Source organism: Tachypleus tridentatus, chromosome 4, assembly GCF_004210375.1.
Source record: "Tachypleus tridentatus isolate NWPU-2018 chromosome 4, ASM421037v1, whole genome shotgun sequence".
Classification (NCBI taxonomy): Eukaryota; Metazoa; Arthropoda; class Merostomata; order Xiphosura; family Limulidae; genus Tachypleus; species Tachypleus tridentatus.
The window spans coordinates 60,413,950-60,435,678 of record NC_134828.1 but is presented as its reverse complement, the minus strand read 5'-3'; the positions used below and the strand labels follow the sequence as shown (position 1 = coordinate 60,435,678).

Here is a 21,729-nt window from a genome sequence, read left to right as displayed (position 1 = left end):
CTGTCGCCACTGATAAGGACTCGTGGGTTTTGCTGCAGTGAAAGCACGTTGCTTGTCGCATCGATTCTGAACATCTGTCAATTCTCGTTTACGTTAGAGTGTTTCTGTTAACAAAAGTATTGTCATTACGTGCCACGTTTTAGGTTCTACAGCGTGTCAATAGGAACGTCTACTTGTCCTCTACTCATAACTTTATACCTACCCACTGAAGTTAGGGGACAAAAGCACTTTATTCCTCAATGTATGTATACAATCAATTTCTTTTAAATATATGAAACATATAATTTATTCAGATTTTTTCGATATATTCATATTAAAAAATCACAACAAAAGGTTTTCGATGGTTTACTAAAATTACTCTTTCGTTTTATTAAGTTTATTCTGAAAGTAAGTTATCCTTATTTTTAATAATGCTTTGTTTGTTTTGGAATTTCGCACAAAGCAATTCGAGGGCTATCTGTGCTAGCCGTCCCTAATTTAGCAGTGTAAGACTAGAGGGAAGGCAGCTAGTCATCACCACCCACCGCCAACTCTTGGGCTATTCTTTTACCAACGAATAATGGGATTGACCGTTACATTATAACGCCCCCACGGCTGGGAGGGTGAGCATGCTTTGGCGCGACTCGGGCGCGAACCCGCGACCCTCAGATTACGAAGCGCACGCCTTAACGCGCCAGGCCATGCCAGGCCCTGTAATAAGACAGTTGTATGTCATTATACACATGATTATTAAAAACTGTTTAATTAAAAAAAAACCCGAAGAGTTATACAGAAACTAGAGGGAAAGTTTAAAAGTGTTTAATTTCAGCTACAAATCCCTATTTTCACTCGAACCTTTAATTTGTTTATTTTTGTCACGAATTTTCATTTTAAGCTGTTTAACTTCTTTCTATAATTTGATGAAAATATGTATCCCACTTCTTAATATTAATTATTTTGATAATCGTTTTATATTCACATATATCCATGATGGACATAAACCTGTCTAATGGCAAGTGTACTATTTATATTGGTCCATCATGGACATAAATCTGTCTAATGGCAAGAGTACTATTTAGATTGGTTCATGGAGACTGGATGTAATTGATATCTCATGCACCAACAGTGTGTTGTATCGTGATACACATACCAAATGTTATATATATGATTTTAAAATATCCATAGCTACTATAGTTATATATTTAATGTATATACCTTTTTTCACCTGTACCTACTAGATTAGTACAATTGATTGGTAATGACAATATTTTTTTCTTGTATGATGAACAAGATGTTGCTTTTTGTTTCTTTTTGCAGTGTTTTATAAGTGTTTTGAAGGTATATTTTTTTAGTAATTAATTAAATATTTGCAGGTATGCTACAGAAAGATCCTCAACATAGGCTGGCTATTAAACAGATAAGACAACATGAGTGAGTAAAAGAAAAGATTTTTTATAAGACATTGGATTCTTTGTTTAATATTAGAGGTTGGTGCCATCTATCTTATCTGTTAAAGACTTGGTTACAGAATTTAGATTGTTGATGATTGATCTGCCAGGGAAACAGTTTTTGTTTTCTTTGTATTTTTATACATAAATAATATTTTAAAAGTAAAGTTAATTATCTCTTCTGAATGATACGAGTGTGAACTCTAACGGTGTTATTTTCTCAGAAATGCGTCAGATGGATGCTTCATCTTCCAAGAAACGGAACAAGAAACCTAAACGGAAGCTTCCTAGTTGTATAAGTGTTAAAAGGTTCAGTTCGTGTAAGCAGTCTTGACAACAAGAAAGTTGTTTGGAGATTTCCCTTAGAGTTACTCAAACTGCAGGATACCGAGCTCATCCAGCTGTGGAGAAAGTCAGTTTGGAACATAAGCTTCCTGAATGTACTGTTTCCAGTATTTTTTAACTGTTGTACTCCTAACTTTAAAAGACAAACTTCATGTTCAACAACCAAAACTATATACAAACAAACGGCCTAAGCATGGGCAACCCAGTATCACCAGTTCTAGCCAATATTTTTATGACACAAGTTGAAACACAAGCAATTAACACAGCATTACATCCACCACTATACTGGTATAGATATGTAGATGACACGGTTGCGGGATTCAAATCTACAGAACACATACTTAATTTTTTCAATCACATTAACTCTATACATCCCAACATCAACTTCACATGTGAACAGGAAGAAAACAATCAAATATCATTTCTTAACCTCAAAATTACAAGAACTGATACACAATTTCAAACAGAAATCCACCGAAAAATCACCCATACTGGACTATACATTCCTTGGGACTCAGCACATGAAACAACACAAAAAAACTCAACATACTAAGAAACCAAATAAACACAACCATAAAACTATGCTCACCAGATAAAATTAACGATGAATTAGACAAAATAAAACAATACTTCACCAACATCAATAAGTTTCCTCCACAAACCGTAGAAAACATTATACGCACACACCTAGACAGAAAGCAAAATCAACCAACTAAAGTAAATACAGCTCACGAATCAAAAAAACCACGAAACCATATACTGCTGTATACCATATATTCCCGACATCAGCAAACAAATAACCAACATTTGGCAAAATTAGTAACAAAATATGACATTCCAATTAATACCAAATTTATTCAAAACCCGGCACAAAACTGAGGTCTATACTATGTAAAAAACTACACTGACAAACACCACACCAACATTATTTATAAAATACAATGTGATAACTGCCACGACTTCTATATTGGAGAAACAAGTAGAAAATGGAAACCAGATTCAAAGAACATAAAAAAGTCACCTTCACACGTTTTCGAACACTGCAAGTCAAATAAACACAACATAACCATAGAAAACACTCAAATATTAAATAAAGAAACAAACATAAACAAACGTAAAATTAAAGAAGCCTTACTTATACAACAACTTAAACCCAAAATAAACCAATATAAAGGAACGCCTTTATACCTATATTAATATAATAAATTATATATTCAAACATCTAATACCGCCCTCTACATTTCGACACACAGTTACACAACCCCTTTCAAACATGTGGTCAGCTTCCGGTCAGTTACCTCTTTCTTTGTGAACCTGACGATGACCGAAGAAGGTCGAAACGTTGTTCGCTCTTCTATGTAAAGTGTTTTCTCAGCCCAAACGAGCCGTTTTTTGCATATAAAGATCCTTACTCTATGCAGACAAGTGCTTTCTTTATCTGTTGTTCACGTTAAGCAGAGAAAACATTCTCAGTTATACATCTAGAAGCCGTATCCATGTTTTTCTTTTAATCAAAATTAGATTTCATTTTGATATGTGTGTGTGAAGGACAGGAATAAGGCTTAGTGTGACTCTAGATTTGAACCTATGTGGCTTATACATCAATCCGGTACTGTGTGTGTGATTGTTTATTTAATAACAGGTCAGTTTTGTTTCCATTCCTTTAAACATTTGTTCATACAGCATTTTTTCGTAATGAGCTGTCCATACTTTGTTTTAAAGAGCACATTGTATTTTTTAAAATTATATTTTATCATATCTTAATTAACTAACTTCGAAACACCTCAAGAAGCTATCACAGTTAAGTTCTGAAAAAAACAACTGATCACAGTCACTTCACTGGTCAGTGTATAAGCAATGTATCACGTAGTTATCAATCGAATTGCACGAAGAAGAAAACTCACACACACACAAACATACAATAGAATTTCCTCCTAATACACATGAGAATCGCAAACCGTTAAAATATATTCAATTAGTTCACATATACTAATGATAAACTAAGACTGATAGCCTTGGTTAATAGAAAACTGCAGCCGACTTATTATTGAATGACAAAGGAGGTGACCATTCTTAAAATATCGTAAAATCATGTATTTTACAAGAAACCGTGAGACTCCGGACATTTTTATACATCTGTATTTTATTTTGTAACTGTTGTTATGTATAACTGGACTACTATGTAATTGGATGAAAACAACGTAAATAACTGTGAGAGCCTGTCACACTGTTATAATTGGTTCTTTGTGCTGTTCACCTAGAAAATCAACAATTCCTTTTACGAAATATCTATATATTAAAACGATTCATCAAAAAACGTTAATCCATGTCACATACAGCTTGGTGAAGTAATGTATCTGTAAAATAAAGCTGTTATTTTAGTGTTAAGTACTACTTCGTAAGGTTATGTGTTATATTAAACACCACCAAAGTAATACAGCTGTAAAGTGGTCGGTCAAGCTGTTATTTTAGTGTTAAGTACTATTTCATAAGGTCATGTGTTATATTAAACACCACAAAAGTAATACAGCTGTAAAGTGGTCGGTCAAGCTGTTATTTTAGTGTTAAATGCTACTTCATAAGGTCATGTGTTATATTAAACACCACAAAAGTAATACAGCTGTAAAGTGGTCAGTCAAGCTGTTATTTTAGAGTTAAATGCTACTTCATAAGGTCATGTGTTATATTAAACACCACAAAAGTAATACAGCTGTAAAGTGGTCGGTCAAGCTGTTATTTTGAGTTAAATGCTACTTCATAAGGTTATGTGTTATTTCATCAAGGTACTTCATAAAAATCAACCGAAAATCACAACTTACTTTCACCATAGAGACCAATACAACCACCAACCAAGAATCCTAGTGGCTGGCTTACCCCTGTTATTTGTTCTCGATAGTATTTTGTTCTCAAAATACGATACAGTATGAATAATGTGAAATCATTGGTGACTTTGAAATGTAATTTTATCAAAAACATTCCAGTTTCATTTACTGTCCTGTTAAGGCAACATATTACCAACTAAAAACTGAATTATAAACCTCTTGGTAATTATTTCTGATAATAGCGACAAACTTGTATTTGTTTCCCGTATTGGCTTCTAAACATAACAAGGGTTGATATCCAATTATAGATTAAAAACACAACAACATCTATTTGTCTTTATTGACTTGTGACCGTCATAGCCAGATGGTTAGGGCGCTCGACTTGTATGAGGGCCACAGGTTCAAATCCTCGTCGTACTAAACATGCTCGCTCTTTCACTCAAAATGATGTTATAACGTGACGATCAATCTCACTATTCGTTGGTAAAAGAGTAGTCCAAGAGTTGGGGTGGGTGGTGATGACTAGCTGCCTACCCTCTAGTTTTACACTGCTAAATTCGGGACGGCTAACGCAGGTTGCTCTCGTGTAGCTTTGCGCAAAATTCAAAAACAAAGAAACTTTATTGACTTCGCGCGTTATTACTAAGTGTATCGTTTGGCTAATTGTACTGCTGGTGTTAAATTCTTGTCTCACTCAGAAAGTCACGCTAATAGAAATACCTGACATCTAGAACTTAAAGTAAAGTAACAACAAATGAAAGTGATGTGAACAAAGAGGTGAACACCACGAAACCTCAAACTGTTGTTAAACATAACCGCCACACAATCAGCCAACCAACTTCTCAAGAAATGTAACAGTTGTTTACATCTGAACTAGTAATTTAGGGAGAGTTTACCTAAATATGGAAGTTTTTAATGAGTTTTAGTTATTAAAAAACAGTTTCCCTCTCTCTTATCTGGTACACATCAGATCTCATTCACTAATCCCCACAATAGCACAGCGGTATGTTTAAGAACATACAACGCTAGGAACCGGGTTTTGATACTAGTTGTTATAACTATATATTTGTATGTACATATATACAGACAGATTGCATAACTATATATTTGTATGTATATATAAAGAGACAGATTGCATAACTATATATTTGTATGTATATATATATAGACAGATTGCATTACTATATATTTGTATGTATATATATAGAGACAGATTGCATAACTATATATTTGTATGTACATATATAGAGACAGATTGCATAACTATATATTTCTATATATTTTTAGCATGGCGGCCTTTCTAGTCTCGCTGATTTCCTTCAATAGTAAGTTTTTCACACAAACGGCGTCATTAGCTGTGTTTTGCAGTACGGTCGATTTATTTTGGGGATATATGATGAAATTTATACTTTGGTATAAGAAGTAAGTTTATCAGTTATTAAACAACTTCTTACCAACTCAATGAAGAAAAAACTGTATGAATGGGGTCTGAAATACAAGAACTGGACGCAAGAACAATGGAGGAAGGTGTTATTCAGTGAGTAAACTCATTTATTCGTACAGGGTCAAAGAAGTCTGCATGTTCGCAGATCTCCAGGTGAGAAACTTCGGGAATATTACATCAATCAGTTCGTAAAACATCCCTTGAAGAAGATGTTTTGGGGCTTTTCAGCTGCTATTGCGTCGGAGGCTTACATGTCGTAGAAGGTATGAGGCGAGGACCACAGTACATCGAAGTTTTGCAGAGAAGAGTCGTTCCAGAATTGAAAAAGAGATTTCCAGATGGATCTGGCATTTTTCAGCAAGATCTGGCTCCGTGCCACAAATCTAAACTTCTGAAGAATTTTATGACTAAAACGCGAATAAAGGTGCTGGACTGGCTTGGAAACTCTCCGGACTTAAATCCTATTGAAAATCTTTGAGCGATTTGTAAAGAAAGTCTTCGGGGAAAATACTATACTACGAAAGATAAGCTAATTGAGGTGTGGTACCGCAATCCAAAAATTAGTAAAGATTACAGTCAACTCGTGGATTCAATGACAAAGCGGAGTAATGATCTTCTGAAAAATAAAGGCCGTCATATCATGTATTAATTTGTGAGTAATTTTTGGATTCTCAGAAATAAAACGCAAAAAATTGAAAAATCGTAATTTTCTGTCTTGTTTCAATTAATTTGCACAAGGGTGTGATTGCCAAAGTCAAAACTTTAATGCGAAGTCAGCTGGCTTTGTAGGAAGTAATAAAACCATTGGAGAGGTTACACTCTGTTTGACCTTTGGTAACAAATCCAGTAAGTTTATCAGAAAATTTAGATAACGTATAAAAAATATTGAAGGGCTAGAAACTGGTTTCATAGAGACGTGAGAAAAAATTATCTGGAGATTAGGTTTGATTATTTTTAAGCACAAGACTATGCAATGGGATATCTATGATATGCCCAACATAGGTATCAAAATCCGACTTTTTTAGTATGGAAATTCTGCAAAATTACCGTTAAACCACTGGAGGGCGTTCTAAAGAGAAAAGTGAAGATCTACAAGGGTGCAATAAGTTATCAATAGTTAGGCTTAGGAAGAGGCAGGTGGTCATAGAATCAAATGTTAACTCTGAAAATAAATCTGATTTCACACTTTTAAAGTTCTCGTCCATTGTCAGATAAAGTGATTTCAATCGCATGTTAGAAGTATGTACTATTAAAGCTATAATTTTAAAGAGCCATACATGTAAGCTTAATTATGAATGTATGTATTTTGAAATACCAATGTCTTCTGAAAGTAAGTTCATGAGATTTTCTAGTTATCATTACATTACCTTAATTTAAACTACTGTTTTAACAGGTTTTCTTTTTTTTTTTACATTCCAATTACGATTTTTTTTTTTTATAAATTCACGCTTTTACGTGAATAACAGAAGCGTATTGCTTCATTTTTTGTAAAATTACGACGATAAGAGTGTAAGCACCAACATTTTGAGCAACAAAATTTGTGTTTGTTAGAACTACAGTTTCGTTTCCTAAGAGCTAATGGACAGAAAAAGACTCGTTAGGTTAGAAACGTGGAAGTTCGATCACATTTGGAAGAAGCCATCAGTGGCAAATGGTGTTGGCTTGAGAGAAGTGATACATGGTCAGTCGAAGTATTAAGTAATGTGGAACAAAACATTGTGCATTTCATTCTGTAATGAAGTCTGTTCTGTATAACTGAAGAACAAAGTTGCTTTATGAAACTTCATATTATGTAAAACTAGAATTCAGTAAGTTTTTATTGCCAATATTACTTGGCTTGTATAAGTTTTATAGTTGCAATAAATACTAGAACGAATTTGGTTTGGGGGTTATCAAATTACAGTTTTGCCATTTAAATAGTTTTTGCTTTGAAAAACATTGTAGACCAGTAACTCCTGTGATTTTTCAGATGATGGCCGCGTAAGTCAGGCTGAAAATGTGTTTCTTGATGAATACATTATTCCTTAAATAGAGTTTTGTTTAGTATGCAATGTTTAATAATACAGTCCACGAATCAAGTTTTAGAGGACCTGATGTGGTTCCAGTATTGTGGGTCATTGTGGTGCGTGAATAAAATTTTGAGATAAATATTTAAATATCACATAGTAAGGAATAAACGATAACTATTGTTAAGAGAGTTTTAAGGCTTTGGTAACAGTCATTAAAGTGTGTCACTTACAAATAGCAATAATAACCAGAAACCTTAACTAGAGTTATGAAAGTAACCTCGCGTCATAAATGGTAAGGGTACTTAGTATATTTGTGATAGTGATATTTTCAAGTGTTTTCGTACTTTTTCGCATGTTTAGTCTGATTCAAGATATTTTAAAAGTTCTGATCAACACCACATGTATGGGGATAAATAAAACCTCAAGGTTATCTCACATAAAAGTATTAAATATCCTGTTATTTAAAAACATCCATGTTTATTACAATAATAGGAAATTAAATCTCTAATAAAAGATTGATACTACAGTGTTTCGCTAACGTGTTTTGAAAGTCAAAGTAATGAAATAAAAAAGGTGTACTTCACGTTTCGAAATCTAGATAATTTACAGTTATTCATAGTTAAATTTGTTGCAGTTTTCTTTTAGTTTCAGTTTTATGAAACTGTATAATTATTTTTTTTTTTTTTTTCCATGAACAATAACAACATTTGTATTTTTTTCTCAACATCCAGCTGTCACCACTATTGAGGATTTTGTAGATACAACTATTGTCCTCAAGAAAGACAACAATGAACTGGGGATTAGTGTCACAGGGGGAAATGACACCTATTTGGTAAGATATTAAAAACTGATGACCAATTCCTAGGTTGGGTTAAGTTTGTAAGTCTACTGTAAGTGACGTCACCAAAATGTATACAATAACGAGACATTTATAACTGTAGTAGTCTGCTTCAGAAGAACAATCTATAAAATAACATTGTTTACTTACTTTAAGCATAGAGATTCACAATGGTCCATCCTCATTGTATTTCTACAGGAGTGAACCCTGAAATTTAGCATTCTTAAGCCCTTATATTTACTGTTCAGCTGCCGGCAGTATTATATTTATTAACGAAATTTAAATTAGTCTGAGATTTCTCATGGAGACTTCATTCTTAAATCTTTAAGAAACCCACACTGAGGAGATTGAAACTTAATAAATTTGAACCAAATTAGGGTAATTCTTTAGATATCAGTAACAATACTTGTCACTTCTGTATATTCAAGAGTAAAATGTTTTGCTTGAAACTTTATGAAACACAGTTTGCGAACTACATTTTGTCTCGTATTTTCATGCAAGGTTACAAAAGGGTTACCTACGTATAGCACTCTTTAATTTTTGACCTGATAGACAGGAGAGAAAGCAGCACTCGCCACCAAATCTCAGGCTACTGTTATTTTGTTTGACAAAATATTTGGATTGGACCGACACTTGAAAAGTGCACTCATGGGCGTAAAGTGTGAACATGTTTGTTTGTACGGTGAATCATTAACCATCAGGTTCACAGTCCGTATAATCCAACAACATGGTTTCACTCAGCCTCAAACCCCAGATTTGTAAACAGTACATACACTTCGTAAAAATTAGGAAGTATCTGTATACCAGTAAAGAACTCCACTAAACTCCTGTAGAGATTTAAGGAAATACCTGTATACCAGTAAAGAACTCCACTAAACTAGTACTATCCTTTAGAGATTTAAGGAACTATCTGTATACCAGTAAAGAACTCCACTAAACTAGTGCTATCCTTTAGAGATTTAAAGAACTATCTGTATACCAGTAAAGAACTCCACTAAACTAGTACTATCCTTTAGAGATTTAAGGAACTATCTGTATACCAGTAAAGAACTCCACTAAACTCCTGTAGAGATTTAAAGGAAATATCTGTATACCAGTAAAGAACTCCACTAAACTAGTACTATCCTGTAGAGATTTAAGGAAATATCTGTATACCAGTAAAGAACTCCACTAAACTAGTACTATCCTTTAGAGATTTAAGGAAATATCTGTATACCAGTAAAGAACTCCACTAAACTAGTACTATCCTTTAGAGATTTAAAGAACTATCTGTATACCAGTAAAGAACTCCACTAAACTAGTGCTATCCTTTAGAGATTTAAAGAACAATCTGTATACCAGTAAAGAACTCCACTAAACTAGTACTATCCTTTAGAGATTTAAAGAACTATCTGTATACCAGTAAAGAACTCCACTAAACTAGTACTATCCTTTAGAGATTTAAGGAAATATCTGTATACCAGTAAAGAACTCCACTAAACTAGTACTATCCTGTAGAGATTTAAAGAAATATCTGTATACCAGTAAAGAACTCCACTAAACTAGTACTATCCTTTAGAGATTTAAGGAAATATCTGTATACCAGTAAAGAACTCCACTAAACTAGTACTATCCTTTAGAGATTTAAAGAACTATCTGTATACCAGTAAAGAACTCCACTAAACTAGTGCTATCCTTTAGAGATTTAAAGAACTATATGTATACCAGTAAAGAACTCCACTAAACTAGTGCTATCCTTTAGAGATTTAAGGAAATATCTGTATACCAGTAAAGAACTCCACTAAACTAGTACTATCCTTTAGAGATTTAAGGAACTATCTGAATACGAGAAAAGAACTCCACTAAACTAGTACTATCCTTTAGAGATTTAAAGGAAATATCTGTATACTAGTAAAGAACTCCACTAAACTAGTACTATCCTTTAGAGATTTAAGGAAATATCTGAATACCAGTAAAGAACTCCACTAAACTAGTACTATCCTGTAGAGATTTAAGGAAATATCTGTATACCAGTAAAGAACTCCACTAAACTAGTACTATCCTTTAGAGATTTAAGGAAATATCTGTATACCAGTAAAGAACTCCACTAAACTAGTACTATCCTTTAGAGATTTAAGGAAATATCTGTATACCAGTAAAGAACTCCACTAAACTAGTACTATCCTTTAGAGATTTAAGGAACTATCTGAATACGAGAAAAGAACTTTACTAAACTAGTACTATCCTTTAGTGATTTAAAGGAAATATCTGTATACTAGTAAAGAACTCCACTAAACTAGTACTATCTTTTAGAGATTTAAGGAAATATCTGAATACGAGAAAAGAACTCCACTAAACTAGTACTATCCTTTAGAGATTTAAGGAAATATCTGTATACCAGTAAAGAACTCCACTAAACTAGTACTATCCTTTAGAGATTTAAGGAAATATCTGTATACCAGTAAAGAACTCCACTAAACTAGTACTGTCCTTTAGAGATTTAAGGAAATATCTGTATACCAGTAAAGAACTCCACTAAACTAGTACTATCCTTTAGAGATTTAAGGAACTATCTGAATACGAGAAAAGAACTCCACTAAACTAGTACTATCCTTTAGTGATTTAAAGGAAATATCTGTATACCAGTAAAGAACTCCACTAAACTAGTACTATCCTTTAGAGATTTAAGGAAATATCTGTATACCAGTAAAGAACTCCACTAAACTAGTACTATCCTTTAGAGATTTAAGGAAATATCTGTATACCAGTAAAGAACTCCACTAAACTATTACTATCCTTTAGAGATTTAAGGAAATATCTGTATACCAGTAAAGAACTCCACTAAACTTGTGCTATCCTGTAGAGATTTAATACTGACGAGAATGCTTTTTTTGAATTAAAACAGAACCATTCTGCTGGAAGAGGGTCTAACATTTCAAATATTGTCTCAAATGTAATCAACCCTCGTGCTAGTGAGACAATTAAAAGTAATACTTCTTACTCTGACATTGAAAAGACGTCAAAACTAAAACCTTACGATGTTAGCGCCAGGAAGCGCGTGACGTTAGTAGGAGTTTGTTGATAAAAACTGTGGCTCCTGCCTGTGTTGATTAATTACCACATCAAAAGCTATTGGGAAACAGCAACAAGTCGCTGTTAAAAGTGATTTTATTGGCTGTACATCATATTGAAAGTCAGAACACCCCATTTGAAAATAGGCTAAATATAACTTTTCAACACAACTTCTTCTGGTATCTACACTTATGAGATGGTTAAATAAAACTTAAAAGTGAACCATCAACAATGTGTTTGTACTTTCACTTGAGAACTCTATTGATGCAGAAATCCTACAGAAAAACCTATGTCTTGTAGGTTAGCAAAGGCCGCTACGTGACCTAAAGGTAAAGAAACGTTGTACATAAAAACTCTGCTTCATCATTAAATATTACACAGTATTCACTATATTTAACCTCCATTTCATTTGACTATTTCAGTTGTGCCACATTATCGTTTCCTCAACTTATAATTATATATTCAAGTTCTTTATTCTTGTGTGTTGTAATTATTCTGTTGTAATTACAAATATTGTTTGCTTGTTTTCTATCCCACGTTACTGATGATGAAATTGTGAGAATTCCCACACATTTAATAAATGTTTCCTGTTTTCACACTTGTGCTTTGTTTTATCATTAAGTTATGTTTTATTTTGATGATTCCCAAACATTTAATAAATGTTTCCTGTTATCTCGTTTGTACTTTGTTTTATTATTATATTTTATTTTGAGGATTCCCAAACATTTAATAAATGTTTCATGTTATCACCTTTGTGCTTTGTTTTATTATTATGTTTTATTGTGAGGATTCCCAAACATTTAATAAATGTTTCCTGTTACCACGTTTGTGCTTTGTTTTATTATTATATCTTATTGTGAGGATTCCCAAACATTTAACAAATGTTTCCTGTTATCACGTTTGTGTTTTGTTTTATCATTAAATTATGTTTTATTTTGAGGATTCCCAAACATTTAATAAATGTTTCCTATTATCACGTTTGTGTTTGTTTTATCATTAACTGTGAAGGTTTATAAATATCAAATCGGAGTTTGATCGAAACACCACAGTTTGTCGATAGAGTAATCAACAAGAGACAAACAAAAGGACAACATTTAGTTTTCTAAAATTGTCATTCAATTATTAAAAAAGTGAAGCATACTTTGTTTGAAAACAATGACGACCATTAATATGTCAAAGGAAAATTATTTTTATTCTTCAAAAGAATCAAGTAATTTGTGTTTACGTTTCGAGTTCTATTTGATGTGGTCGTTTCGAAATGCCAGTAACGTGCATCAACCTGCAAACGATTTTTTTCAAAGAATTGATGGCACGAGCGACTCTTTAGAGACAACATGAATCAAATGAACAACGGGAAATCAAACTAAAATAGATTTAAACTAATTATACGATTGTCTCTCAGTTTAACACTTGGCGAAACACAAATTTACATAAATTTTGTGAAACATTTCATCAAGGAAACAGGTGAAGGGTGATTAGTTAGAATTAAAAGTAAAATGTTAGAGTTTCAAGACGCTGATCTTTGTTGTTGCTTCAAGTTTGAAGTCGCTGACCTTTGTAAGTGATTAGAGTTTCAAGACGCTGACCTTTCTTGGTGATTAGAGTTTCAAGACGCTGACCTTTGCTGGTGATTAGACTTTCAAGACTCTGACCTTTGTTAGTGATTAGAGTTTCAAGACGCTGACCTTTGTTGGTGATTAGAGTTTCAAGACGATGACCTTTGTTAGTGATCAGAGTTTCAAGACGATGACCTTTGTTGGTGATTACAGTTTCAAGACGGTGACCTTTTTTAGTGATTAGAGTTTCAAGACGCTGACCTTTGTTGGTGATTACAGTCTCAAAACTCTGAACTTTGTTGGTTATTAGAATTTCAAGACGCTGATTTTTGTTGATAGTTAGAGTTTCAAGACGCTGACCTTTGTTGGTGATTAGAGTTTCAAGACACTGACCTTTGTTTGTGATTAGAGTTTCAAAAGGCTGACCTTTGTTTATGATTAGAGTTTCAAGACGCTGACCTTTGTTTGTGATTAGAGTTTCTAGACGCTGACCCTTGTTAGTGATTAGAGTTTCAAGTCGCTGTCCTAGGTTGGTGACCAGAGTTTGAAGACGCTGACCTTTGTTGGTGATTAGAGTTTTAAGACGCTGACCTTTGTTGGTGATTAGAGTTTCAAGACGCTGACCTTTTTTTAGTGATTAGAGTTTCAAGACGCTGACCTTTGTTGGTGATTAGAGTTTCAAGACGCTGAACTTTGTTGGTTATTAGAGTTTCAAGACGCTGATTTTTGTTGATAGTTAGAGTTTCAAGACGCTGACCTTTGTTGGTGATTAGAGTTTCAAGACACTGACCTTTGTTTGTGATTAGAGTTTCAAAAGGCTGACCTTTGTTTGTGATTAGAGTTTCAAGACGCTGACCTTTGTTTGTGATTAGAGTTTCTAGACGCTGACCCTTGTTAGTGATTAGAGTTTCAAGACGCTGACCTAGGTTGGTGATTAGAGTTTCAAGACGCTGACCTTTGTTGGTGATTAGAGTTTTAAGACGCTGACCTTTGTTGGTGATTAGAGTTTTAAGACGCTGACCTTTTTTGGTGATTAGAGTTTCAAGACGTTGACCTTTGTTGGTGATTAGAGTTTCAAGACGCTGACCTTTGTTAGTGATTAGAGTTTCAAGACGCTGACCTTTGTTGGTGATTAGATTTTCAAGACGCTGACCTTTTTTAGTGATTAGAGTTTCAAGACATTGACCTTTGTTGGTGATTAGAGTTTCAAGACATTGACCTTTGTTGGTGATTAGAGTTTCAAGACATTGACCTTTGTTGGTGATTAGAGTTTCAAGACGCTGACCTGTGTTGGTGATTAGAGTTTTAAGACGCTGACCTTTTTTGGTGATTAGATTTTGAAGACGTTGACCTTTGTTGGTGATTAGAGTTTCAAGACGCTGACCTTTGTTAGTGATTAGAGTTTCAAGACGCTGACCTTTGTTGGTGATTAGATTTTCAAGACATTGACCTTTGTTGGTGATTAGAGTTTCAAGACGCTGACCTTTGTTGGTGATTAGAGTTTCAAGACGCTGTCCTTTGTTAGTGATTAGAGTTTCAAGACGCTGACCTTTGTTGGTGATTAGAGTTTCAAGACGCTGACCTTTGTTAGTGATTAGAGTTTCAAGACGATGACCTTTGTTGGTGATTAGAGTTTCAAGACGGTGACCTTTTTTAGTGATTAGAGTTTCAAGACGCTGACCTTTGTTGGTGATTACAGTCTCAAAACTCTGAACTTTGTTGGTTATTAGAATTTCAAGACGCTGATTTTTGTTGATAGTTAGAGTTTCAAGACGCTGACCTTTGTTGGTGATTAGAGTTTCAAGACGCTGACCTTTGTTAGTGATTAGAGTTTCAAGACGCTGACCTTTGTTGATGATTAGAGTTTCAAGACGCTGACCTTTGTTTGTGATTAGAGTTTCAAGACGCTGACCCTTGTTAGTGATTAGAGTTTCAAGACGCTGACCTTTGTTGGTGATTAGAGTTTCAAGACGCTGACCTTTGTTGGTGATTAGAGTTTCAAGACGCTGACCTTTTTTGGTGATTAGAGTTTTAAGACGCTGACCTTTTTTGGTGATTAGAGTTTTAAGACGCTGACCTTTGTTGGTGATTAGATTTTGAAGACGCTGACATTTTTTAGTGATTAGAGTTTTAAGACATTGACCTTTGTTGGTGATTAGAGTTTCAAGACGCTGACCTGTGTTGGTGATTAGAGTTTTAAGACGCTGACCTTTTTTGGTGATTAGATTTTCAAGACGCTGACCTTTGTTGGTGATTAGAGTTTCAAGACGCTGACCTTTGTTGGTGATTAGAGTTTCAAGACGCTGACCTTTGTTAGTGATTAGAGTTTCAAGACGCTGACCTTTGTTGATGCTTAGAGTTTCAAGACGCTGACCTTTGTTGGTGATTAGATTTTCAAGACATTGACCTTTGTTGGTGATTAGAGTTTCAAGACGCTGACCTTTGTTGGTGATTAGAGTTTCAAGACGCTGACCTTTGTTAGTGATTAGAGTTTCAAGACGCTGACCTTTGTTGGTGATTAGAGTTTCAAGACGCTGACCTTTGTTAGTGATTAGAGTTTCAAGACGCTGACCTTTGTTGGTGATTAGAGTTTCAAGACGCTGACCTTTTTAGTGATTAGAGTTTCAAGACGCTGACCTTTGTTGGTGATTAGAGTTTCAAGACATTGACCTTTGTTGGTGATTAGAGTTTCAAGACATTGACCTTTGTTGGTGATTAGAGTTTCAAGACGCTGACCTTTGTTGGTGATTAGAGTTTCAAGACGCTGACCTTTGTTGGTGATTAGAGTTTCAAGACGCTGACCTTTGTTGGTGATTAGAGTTTCAAGACGTTGACCTTTGTTGGTGATTAGAGTTTCAAGACGCTGACCTTTGTTAGTGATTAGAGTTTCAAGACGCTGACCTTTGTTGGTGATTAGAGTTTCAAGACGCTGACCTTTGTTGGTGATTAGAGTTTCAAGACGCTGACCTTTTTAGTGATTAGAGTTTCAAGACGCTGACCTTTGTTGGTGATTAGAGTTTCAAGACGCTGACCTTTGTTGGTGATTAGAGTTTCAAGACGCTGACCTTTGTTGGTGATTAGAGTTTCAAGACGCTGACCTTTGTTGGTGATTAGAGTTTCAAGACGCTGACCTTTGTTGGTGATTAGAGTTTCAAGACGCTGACCTTTGTTGGTGATTAGAGTTTCAAGACGCTGACCTTTGTTGGTGATTAGAGTTTCAAGACGTTGACCTTTGTTGGTGATTAGAGTTTCAAGACGCTGACCTTTGTTGGTGATTAGAGTTTCAAGACGCTGACCTTTGTTTATGATTAGAGTTTCAAGACGCTGACCTTTGTTGGTGATTAGAGTTTCAAGACATTGACCTTTGTTGGTGATTAGAGTTTCAAGACGCTGACCTTTGTTGGTGATTAGAGTTTCAAGACGCTGACCTTTGTTGGTGATTAGAGTTTCAAGACATTGACCTTTGTTGGTGATTAGAGTTTCAAGACGCTGACCTTTGTTGGTGATTAGAGTTTCAAGACGCTGACCTTTGTTGGTGATTAGAGTTTCAAGACGCTGACCTTTGTTAGTGATTAGAGTTTCAAGACGCTGACCTTTGTTTATGCTTAGAGTTTCAAGACGCTGACCTTTGTTGGTGATTAGAGTTTCAAGACATTGACCTTTGTTGGTGATTAGAGTTTCAAGACGCTGACCTTTGTTGGTGATTAGAGTTTCAAGACGCTGACCTTTGTTGGTGATTAGAGTTTCAAGACGCTGACCTGTGTTTATGCTTAGAATTTCAAGACGCTGACCTTTGTTGGTGATTAGAGTTTCAAGACATTGACCTTTGTTGGTGATTAGAGTTTCAAGACATTGATTTTTGTTGGTGATTAGAGTTTCAAGACGCTGACCTTTGTTGGTGATTAGAGTTTCAAGATATTGACCTTTGTTGGTGATTAGAGTTTCAAGACGCTGACCTTTGTTGGTGATTAGAGTTTCAAGACGCTGTCCTTTGTTGGTGATTAGAGTTTCAAGACGCTGACCTTTGTTGGTGATTAGAGTTTCAAGACGCTGACCTTTGTTGGTGATTAGAGTTTCAAGACATTGACCTTTGTTGGTGATTAGAGTTTCAAGACGCTGACACTTGTTGGTGTGTAACATGACAATAGGATTGATAAAATCCTGTTTAGAATGAAATTGATTCTTTACCGGTTTTATTTCGAACGTAGGTTGTTTGGTGACGATTAGTGAGAAGGAAGACATCTTCATACTTCTCGACGGAACTGTTCGTGACCAGAAGCAAGCTACCTAATAATAAAAATCAGAACGAGAAAGAAATTTGATATTTAAAGATACTAGTCTCCGTGACAGGCTGATAAAAGATACTTAACGTTCCTAGTCAATATCAGAAAACTATCATAATTAGAATGCATTAGTTGGGAACCATTACTGTTAACGACATTTTTGGCCGTAATTCCAATAATATCTATTCGCTCTGGGTGAAACCTAGTGGTTAGCTTACCAAGATTAGAAATGCGACGATTTCTGTTCGAGTTCCATTGCTGAAAAAAACAACAAATTCCAGTGTAGATAGGTGGTTAGGGCATTCAATTCGTAATCTCAGGGTTACGGGTTTGAATCCCCATCCTACCAAGCGTGCTCGCCCTTTCAGCCGTGGGACGTTGTGATGTTATGGGCAATCTCATTCTTAGTTGATAAAAGACTAGCCCAAAAGTTGGTGATGATGACTAGCTACCTTCCCTTTAGTTTTACACTGTTAAATTAAGGACAGCTAGCGCTCGTGTAGCTCTGTGTGAAAGTCAAAAACCGTTAACTCTAGGGCTACTCTTTTACCAACGAACAGTGAGATTGACCGTGACATTATAAGGCCTTCACGGTGAAAAAGACGAGCATGTTTGGTGTGGCGGGGATTCGAACCCGCGACCCTCGGATTACGAGTCGAGCGTACTAACCACCTAGCTATTCCAGGACAGACAATAATTTTTCACCATATTCGGACATCTTAAGAGATATACATTAGTTCCAAATTCTATGGTAAAACAATGTTGAATATTCTTTAAAATGTACTTTTAAAAATATTTAAACATTGCAGAAAAACAATTAATCCAAATATCTATAAAGAAAAATAGGTTTGGTTCTTATATACAAAACACTAGTACAAGAAAGTGCGTAAATTACTAGTTAAGACTAACGATTTGGCAATTTGTTGTTTTACGCACATTGCTATGATGACAGAAAAGTGTGCGTAGTTTGTTAAAACCAATAACTGTCAAGATTTTACTGTATGTAAATTATTAGCCACTGGGCTCACACAACCTTAAATCCGCCACTGCACACTTGGCTTATGACAGCTAACGTTAGTTCAGGACATGTTATATATAACTTGTCGGTGTATGACATACTAGGTTTAATGAAAGTGAACGTTATTTGAAGACATCTTATTACTTGTCATGTGTGACACACTAGGCTTGTGACACAAAATTCAAAAATATGCTATGTAAGTCAATATAAAACCAAAAACTAGAGAATAAATGAATTAGTGAAATGTTTAATACATATAATGATAGATGCAGGGTAAATTATTGGTTATAAAGAATGTCTCATTCAAATATTGGACAAATTAAGATAATACGTGTGATAAAAACTGATAACAGTGTCATAATAGTTGTCACACTGAAATAATAAAATAAGAGTTTTATTTGTAAATTATAGAACACATAATTAAGTCTAGACTAAATTGTTTGATGTAATCACATCTTAAGACACCCCACAATGCGCCTTTGTCCAATTTAATAATTTACCAAATAATACCTTCTGCCTATGAAAGCACCGTCCACTTTTGTAAGACCAATGCAGGTAAATATATTAAAACTGTAAACATAAGTTGAGAACAACTGAAATCTATAAGCAGTTCTACGAAAGTAATAGTTTCCAATCCTATATAAGCTTGGTAATAACATCTACTAATAGATCCCTTGGTTACAATATCTGTTTCTAGGAGTGCACCCTCTGTTACTAGTTCGTCGCCTAGCAACACGCTCTATGTTGAATAACCCTTAACTATATTATCACATGGCATCTCCTAGCAACGCATTATTTGATACTACTTCCTAACATAATCGTATCTGGTTTGTAGGACAATGAGATCGTTACACGTGTCACTCTCTGGTGGCGGACCATGAAACACTCGCCCTAATTACAACACCACCTACCGTTAACTTTTTCCGTGAAAGAGTAGTGGGATTGATTGTGGCTCTGTAAACCCCATAACTGAAAGGGCAAGCACGTTCAGAAACGCGGTTTCGAAGTCGTGGCCTATAGATTGCGAGTTAGGAGCTTTAATTACCAAACACGCACGGCCTGTATTAAATAAAAACAAAACTATAGATTTATAATTGAATGGCATCACTAGAATTAATTAAACGTTATATGGCTTATTTTAAATATTAACTCTACGTTATAGATCAGAATTTGTTTTACAAGTAAATTATTCGCTTGGAGAATAAACAGTTTAAGATCTTTAGTGAGAAAGCAGCTTATCAATAGAACTTGTCGTGAGTCTAATACAATAATAATTGTTATTTAATAGCTCACATCTTATCTTATAGGAGGCCATAGTTGTAACAGATGTTCTTCGCTATGGTGCAGCTTTCCAAGATGGCCGTCTAAAGAGGGGAGATGCTTTGTTGGCTATAAGTCGAATCATTTTATTAGTTTCAAAGTTTATTCCAGCACGATTTAATATGAAAAAAATACAACATTTCTTTTGTCTCCAACGGATTTTCTAGGTGAACGACATGTCACTGCGGGACATCTCCTTCAAAGAGGCTGTGAAACTGTTACGCGAGACAGCATCGCCCGTTCGACTGTTGGTTATAGAAAATCGCTAAACCTTATTTACAACTCACCAGAGTAAGTTATTTAGCAGTCTAAGCTTTTATATAATCTTAGCAACTGTTAATTCAAACTTTTATATGTCTGGTTCCAAAGTCAGGCTTAGCGTTGCCTCCCGCCAACATTACTTTTGAGCCTTTGTCTAGTTCAATACTTTCAGTAATTTTGTTTTATAGGGAGTCGAGGCTAGATAAAATGAAAATTTACACAGAACGTAGTAATATTTTATTATAAGAATTACTACAAGTACTGTTTGGATTAAAATTCAGAATAATGTAAGTCTGAGGTAATATTTTTTCTAAGAATTGCTGCAAGTACTGTTTGGATTAAAGTTCAAAATAATGTAAGTCTGAGTTTTTACGTAACGAAAGGTGATCTTATGAACTTTTAGATCAACCTCAAACATTCTGGAAAATCAATACGCTTATTTTTTATTATAAATAGCTCTTTGTGGCTAAACATTTTACCTTTTATTATGTTTAATTTTTTAGATTTCAAATGTTGTTTTGTTTTGAATTTCACGCAAAGCTACACGAGGGCTGTCTGCGCTCACACGTTGCTTCATTCCACTATTCGATTTGCTTCTATTATTAATTTTATTTAGTTTTCTGCATTTGCAGCAGGTTTTCTTCTGCTGTTATATTTTCTCCTATTATTATGCTTAACTTTTTAGCTTTCATGTATTATTTTCTTCTGTTAATTTATGTTGATATCAGGTTTACTACTTTGTTCATTGTGGTAGTTTTATTCCATTCATTGTTTTATCTGCTTTACTACTTTGTTCATTGTGGTAGTTTTATTTCATTGTTTTGTCTGCTTTACTACTTTGTTCATTGTGGTAGTTTTATTCCATTGTTTTGTCTGCTTTACCACTTTGTTCATTGTGGTAGTTTTATTCCATTGTTTTGTCTGCTTTGCTACTTTGTTTATTGTGGTAGTTTTTTATTCCATTGTGGTTACTACTTTGCTGGTAGTTTTATTTTTTTATTGTGGTAGTTCCATTCATTGTTTTATCTGCTTTACTACTTTGTTCATTGTGGTAGTTTTATTCCATTGTTTTGTCTGCTTTACTACTTTGTTCATTGTGGTAGTTTTATTCCTACTTTGTTCATTGTTTTGTCTGCATTGTTTTGTCTTTTTTTTTTCTATAACTAAATTCATTTCATGTTTTTATTATTTTATAAAGTTTTCAGAAAAGTAAAGCTAACCAGAACACTTTATAAACAAGTATAAAAAATAAAATTCATATAGTGATTAACATGGGCAGTTTTAAAAAAAACTTTGATCAAATAACAATGAAAATTGATACGTCTGGTTAAGTAATATAGTTTATTACGGATGAG

The 21,729-nt window shown here is 34.4% G+C and overlaps 1 protein-coding gene across 4 annotated transcripts in view; it reads left to right on the top strand.

Annotated features, from left to right (window-relative positions):
• Positions 1–21,729, top strand: part of LOC143249230 (uncharacterized) — a 95,011-nt gene that overhangs the window by 52,373 nt on the left and 20,909 nt on the right. For 2 of the 4 annotated variants that reach the window (XR_013027661.1, XR_013027662.1), the window contains exons 1-2: positions 8,783–8,879; positions 20,101–20,404. The exons of 1 other annotated variant lie outside the window; for it this stretch is intronic. The gene's annotated coding sequence lies outside the window, so the exon portion shown is untranslated. Of the gene's footprint in view, positions 1–8,782; positions 8,880–19,769; positions 20,405–21,729 lie in introns of those variants that run through there. One more of the 4 variants, XR_013027660.1, reaches the window with a different exon arrangement.